Here is a 6,000-nt window from a genome sequence, read left to right as displayed (position 1 = left end):
ACATACAACGAAATTCACATAACACCAAGAGGCCAGACCCAACATGCACACACACATGACGAACACATCCTACCTGCCAAGGTTCCCCACCCCCCAAAAACACACAAGCATCCACACAACAGACCAAGTAATACTGTCCAACAGCTCACTGATGATGGTCCTTAAATTCATTGTTAAGTGCAGTTATAGCTCTGGGATAAAAACTGTTCAGAAAACATGTGGTCCAAGTTTTAATTGTTTTGTATCTTCTGCCAGAAGGCAACAGTTCACAAAAATTGGGAGCAGGATGGGAAGAGTCTCTGAGAATGTTTTGCGATTTCCTCAAACAGCAAGATGCAAAGATGTTGTCCAGGGCTGGTAGCTAGAGCCCGATGATGTTCTGGGCAGTTTTAATGATTTTTGGTAGAGTTTTTTTGTCCGTTACAGAGCTGCTCCCATACCATGCAAGAATGCTGTATGCCAGGACACTCTCAATGGTGCTGCGGTACTTACTGCAGAAGTAGATGCTGAGATAAATTTATCTTCCTGAGCATTCTCCGGAAGTACAGCCTCTTCTGTGCCTTCTTCACAAGCATATTAGCATTCATAGTCCATGAGAGGTCCTCTGAGATGTAAGTGCTTAGAAATTTAAAATTACCAAAACTACACTAATACGCTCTGCAACTGAATTAAATGCACGAGTTGCAGAGTTCCAGAAACATAAACAACCTTCTGGCTATGACCAACACATGCTGCTTCCAGCAATGCCTCCCTCTGCCTGCCATGCTAAATAGCCCCTCCTGGTGCAGCCCATTAAGAGGGATGGTGCCTTTTTCCCATCGATCTGACAGATCTCCACCTCTCTACCCTCACTGGCCTGCAAGCTCTCCCCAGCTGAGGCATGCTCTGCCGGCAGTTCAGGGTCAGCAATACCGGAAATGCCAGGAATGCTCTCATTCTTCTTCAAGGCCTCTGAGGAAGACGTGGATGAGCCATCATCCACAGGAGATATCACAGACATGCACAGAACATTGTTATCTTCCCACCAAAGTGGTACCTATTAATCTACTCACATTTGCATCAGATTTGGTATTCAGCAGGTTGTGACCAGTTCTGGAGAACCGGTACGGAAATTTTGAGTAGTTCAGAGAACCGGCAAATACCACATCTGACTGAAGATTTTACAGTATCCTTCCCCTGCCGCACCCACCAAGCCATGGCCACAGAACCGGTAGTAAAAAAAGTTGAATCTCACCACTGATTTGCATGCTTTCAAACTGCTAGGTGGGCAGGAGCTGGGGCAGCTTATCCAGGCAAATTAGGAGTTGCCATCAGCTATAAAATATATAGTTTATCCAATTATCACTGTGATTATATATTACTAATGAAGACCAGCTTCATATTGCCATAGCAATGGTTAAATGATCATTTAAAATACTATAATCATTTTCAACTGTGAAAATGGCAATTTGTAAGCAAATAAGAAACGACATCTTGATCAGGCCTTTTGTGCTCTCAAAATTAAAAACCAGCTGTCCAAGAAAAGATCAAGCAGAAATTGCAATACAAGGATTTCCAAATTTGGGTTTCTTAGCAACTTCTTCCCATAGATGCTGACATCAACATGGCTTGTTGCCATTGTAACATTCTAATATTGACAGTTATTTTGTCTTCTCTTCCTAATGATTCTCACTATTGCCTCCTTTTTTTACAGCTACTCATTGGATCGATTCATTCATCATATCATCTACTATGAACCCAGAACTATTCAGGTCTGAAAAATTTAAGACTCCCAGATATTGAGGTTGTCCTTTAGATATCACTCCAAGAACTCTAGTCATGATCAGTATCACAAATTAATTTCTTATCTATTCTTTTTATTTTTTTATATTATATACTATATAATATATAATCTAATTATAATTCTTAAACATATCATTATAATGATTATATCATGCCAATATAATTATTGTAATTATATATTATTAGTACTGTTGTGGAGCGGCGGAATAACCTGAGGCAACACGGAGCGAACTTCAGCTTTTACTTTATTGTAGCAATAAAGGGTTGCTGAGGCTGCCGCGCTAACAAGGTAGCCAGCCGGCAGACAACAGCTGATGCCGTTTGACAGCTCCCTTTTATAGCCGGCTGTCAAACAGCATCAGCCAATAGGAACGGTCCATTTTCCCACTGGAAACACAGACCGGAGTGAAGACTTCAGCTCAGACTTTTCCGAACGCCACATTCCTTTCCCCTAGAACGGAGCATGCACAGTCCTTCAGATAACTCAGGCGCTTGCGCAGGTGGCCAGATCTTCTAAGTCCTGACAAAGCTGCTGCTGGAAGGAACTTTTCTGCTTGGTGGGCAACTTCTGGTGCTGATGAAGCTGGCGTCTCGGCTTCAGGCATTTCTGGGCGAGGGACAGATGGCTGTTCAGGTAGGCTTGCGTTCCTGTCGGATCCGAGGGAAGTTTCTTTGGGCGCCAGCGGTTTCTCTGTTGCAGGAACATCTTGAGGGCCATCTGCAGACGCACTCCAACGCCTTCTAAGCTGATCAATATGGTGGCAGCAGATGCGCCCGTCTTGCAGTTGGACGCTGTAAGACTTAGGACCAGTTACTGCCACAATTTGCCCAGGCATCCACAAAGGGTGTCCCACATAGTTCCGGGCATAGACCTGGTCATTCTCCCTTGCCTGGCTTTTGACCCTAGGGATGTGACTGGGGCATAATGAGGATGGAGTCTGTCTAGGGTGGTCCTCAGACGTCTACCCATGAGAAGTTCAGCCAGAGACCTATTAGTGGTGGCACAGGGAGTTGTGTGCTGGGTCAGGAGATACTTAGCGAGCCTAGAGTGCCAATCTATAGGCCCAAACCTTGCCAGGGCCTCCTTAACTGCTCTGACTGCCCTTTCAGCCAGGCCATTACAGGCAGGATGAAAAGGAGCTGTAAGTGCGTGCTTGGCTAGGAAGACCTCAAACTCACAGGAAATAAACTGGGGGCCGTTATCAGACACAATGGTGTCAGGGAGGCCATGGGTAGCGAATATCCTTGATAGAGCCTTAGTGACAGCTTCTGAAGTTGTGGTGGTCATCAAGGTCAGTTCTACCTATTTAGAAAAAGAATAAACCATCACCAGGAATGTACGCCCATGAACGGGGCCAGCCAGATCAATATGCACCCAGGACCAAGGGGCCACAGAATCTTCCCACCTGCCTGGAGTGGATGTGGGTGGAGCAGGTCTGGTAGCTTGGCATGGCTGACAAGCATTCCCCCAACTTGTAATCTGAGCATCCATGCCTGGCCACCATACATAGCCAGGGCCTTCATCCTGACAATGCCGGGATGGCCCTCATGCAGGACCTTTAAAACTGAGTCTTGCAACTTGGAAGGGATAACTACCCTCGTTCCCCAAAGTAAGCAGCCTTGCAAAGAAGATAGTTCTTGCTGGCAAATTTTGAAAGGCACGAATTCGGGGGCATAAGGAATTGCCGGCCACCTTCTTCCCACCCAGTCAAGAACTTGGGTGTTTACCTTGTCCCTGGAAGAGTGGGCAGCAATATCGAGGGCAGTGATGGGGAGTTTGAGATCGTTGATCTGGAAAACAGCATTAGTTGGTGCAGGATCCTCCACGGGAACAGACAGGGGGCAGCGACTAAGAGCATCAGCGTGGCATAGACTCTTGCCAGGTCGATGAACCAGTGTATAGGCAGCCAGAAATAAGGTCCACCTGGTCATTCTTGGAGACAAAATCTGAGGAGTTTGTCTTTCGCCAGACAGAAGGCCTAACAGAGGCTTGTGATCCGTGATCAACTCGAAATAGTGTCCATAAAGAAACTCATGGAATTTTTTGACAGAAGCAACTGCAGCCAAAGCCTCCTTGTCAATTTGGCTGTAGTTGCGCTCAGCTGGGAAAAGGTTCTAGAGAAAAAGGCAATGGGTGCCTCAGAACCGTTAGGCAGTCTATGACTTAAAACAGCACCTATGCGAAAAGGAGAAGCATTGGATGTAAGTAATGATTTGACAGCATGGAAGGCATGGGCTTCCCTAGGTCCCCAGTGCCAGGGGATTGCTTGTCCAAGAGTCTGTGCAGAGGCTCTGCAACGGAAGCTTTATGAGGCAAAAATGAAGTGTAAAAATTAAGTAGTCCTAAAAAGGCCTGGAGCTCAGTTTTGTTAGTTGGCGTGGGTGCCTCATGAATAGCCCTTACTTTGGATTCGATTGGGTGAATACCAGAGGTGTCAATTCTGTATCCCAAAAATTTTACCTGTGGGGTGGCAATAGTGCACTTGTCTTTCTTTAACTTAAGACCATGCTGTCTGAAACAATCGAGGACTCCTCTGACTCTTTGCAGTAACTGAGGCTTGTCAGGGGCAAATATTAAAATGTCATCAAAATATGGAATTACACCCGGTAATCCTTGAAGAAGTCTTTCCATTAAGGATTGGAAAATTCCTGGGGCTACACTTACGCCAATTTGGAGGCACCTACATTTGAAAGCGCCCCTGTGCGTTATAATAGCTTGTAGTTCAGTGGCTGTGTCATCAACAGGGAACTGTTGATAGGCCTGTGACATGTTTAATTTAGCGAAAATGGTTCCTGGCTCAAAAGAATGTAGTAGGTGCTGGATAACAGGGACTGGATAAGCGCTGATTTGTAAATATTTATTCAATGACGTCTTGTAATCCGTGCAGATTCTTATGCTACCGTCTTTCTTCAGGGGTGTCACTATTGGGGTTTCCCATTTTGCGAAGTCCACAGGCTCTAATACACCTTGTTTGATTGATTTGTCAAGCTCCATGTCTAATTTGGGGCAGATTGCAAAAGGTACCCTTCGAGGCTTTAAATGGATTGGTACTGCCTGAGGGTCCAAGTTGAAAGATATTGGGGTTCCTGAATAACAGCCCAGCCCCTCGCTGAACACATCAGCCTAGTCATTAAACAAGGTGTCCACTTCAGCATTTGTAATAGAGTGGATTCCGCTTATATGGAGGTCAAGGGCAGGGAACCAGTCTAACCCCAACAGGCTAGGGAGGGCACCATCCACTACCACTAAAGGCAAGTGACCTTTAAAATTTTGAAATTGTACAAAAAACTTGCCTTTTCCGATGACTGGGATGGTTCTGCCTTGGTAGTCACATAGGGTTAACTGGCAGCCGTGAAGCTTCTTCTTAGCCATTCTGGGAAGTAGTTGTTTCAAGGTGTTCCATGAGATGATGGACAGTGCTGAGCCTGTGTCAACCTCCATCCTGCAAGGTTTCCCTTCTATAGAAACAAAAACACTAATTTTATTAGAGCCTTTGTTAGTCAGCTTGGCTTGATAGCAGGTAAAACAGTCTTCAACTTGTTTTTGGAAATCTTGGGTTGTCTGAGGCTTTTGGGCAAAAGTCTTTCCTGCTTGACAGATCCTGGCTAAATGACCCTTCCTTTGGCATTTTAGACAAATGGCATTCCTGAACTTGCAGGATGCCCTGAGGTGGTTTCCCCCACAGCTTAGACAAATGGGCTGATGCCGTGGAGGTAGATTGGGGTTTGGCCTGTTTTCCCCTTGACTGGTTTTTTGCTGCCTGAGGCAATTTACATCATTAGCCTCTTCATAGCCTTCTTCTGAGGAGGTTTCATTGTAATGGATGGCTGAGCTACCCTGGCTAATTAGATTTCCCTGAATTTCTGCTGCTGAAAGTGCTGATAGTTCAGCAGCTTGAGACTCTTCAATTGCTAATTTAAGGGTTAAATCCCCTTTAGCCTTTGACGCCTTTGTAGCCTTAAATCCCTGACTCCACAAATTATTTGGTCTAATAACATGTCTTCCAGATAGTCTCTAAACCCACAATGCAAGGCAGCTGTTCGTAGGGCAGCCATGTACCCATTAATAGTCTCTCCCTCAGCCTGAATCCGTCTCCTAAAAGCATGACACCTGGCAATTCGGGATGGCTTAGGGGAATAGTGGTTGGAAAGAATTTCCTGCAATTCTTCCCATGGAACAGTCTTAACTGAACGTGGAGCCAATAATGCCATAGCAGT

The sequence above is a fragment of the Pseudonaja textilis genome, chromosome 1, assembly GCF_049901715.1.
Source record: "Pseudonaja textilis isolate UNSWEBS1 chromosome 1, rPseTex1.2, whole genome shotgun sequence".
NCBI classification, from domain to species: Eukaryota; Metazoa; Chordata; class Lepidosauria; order Squamata; family Elapidae; genus Pseudonaja; species Pseudonaja textilis.
The sequence above is the reverse complement of the archived record's forward strand: the minus strand, read 5'-3'. Positions refer to the sequence as shown.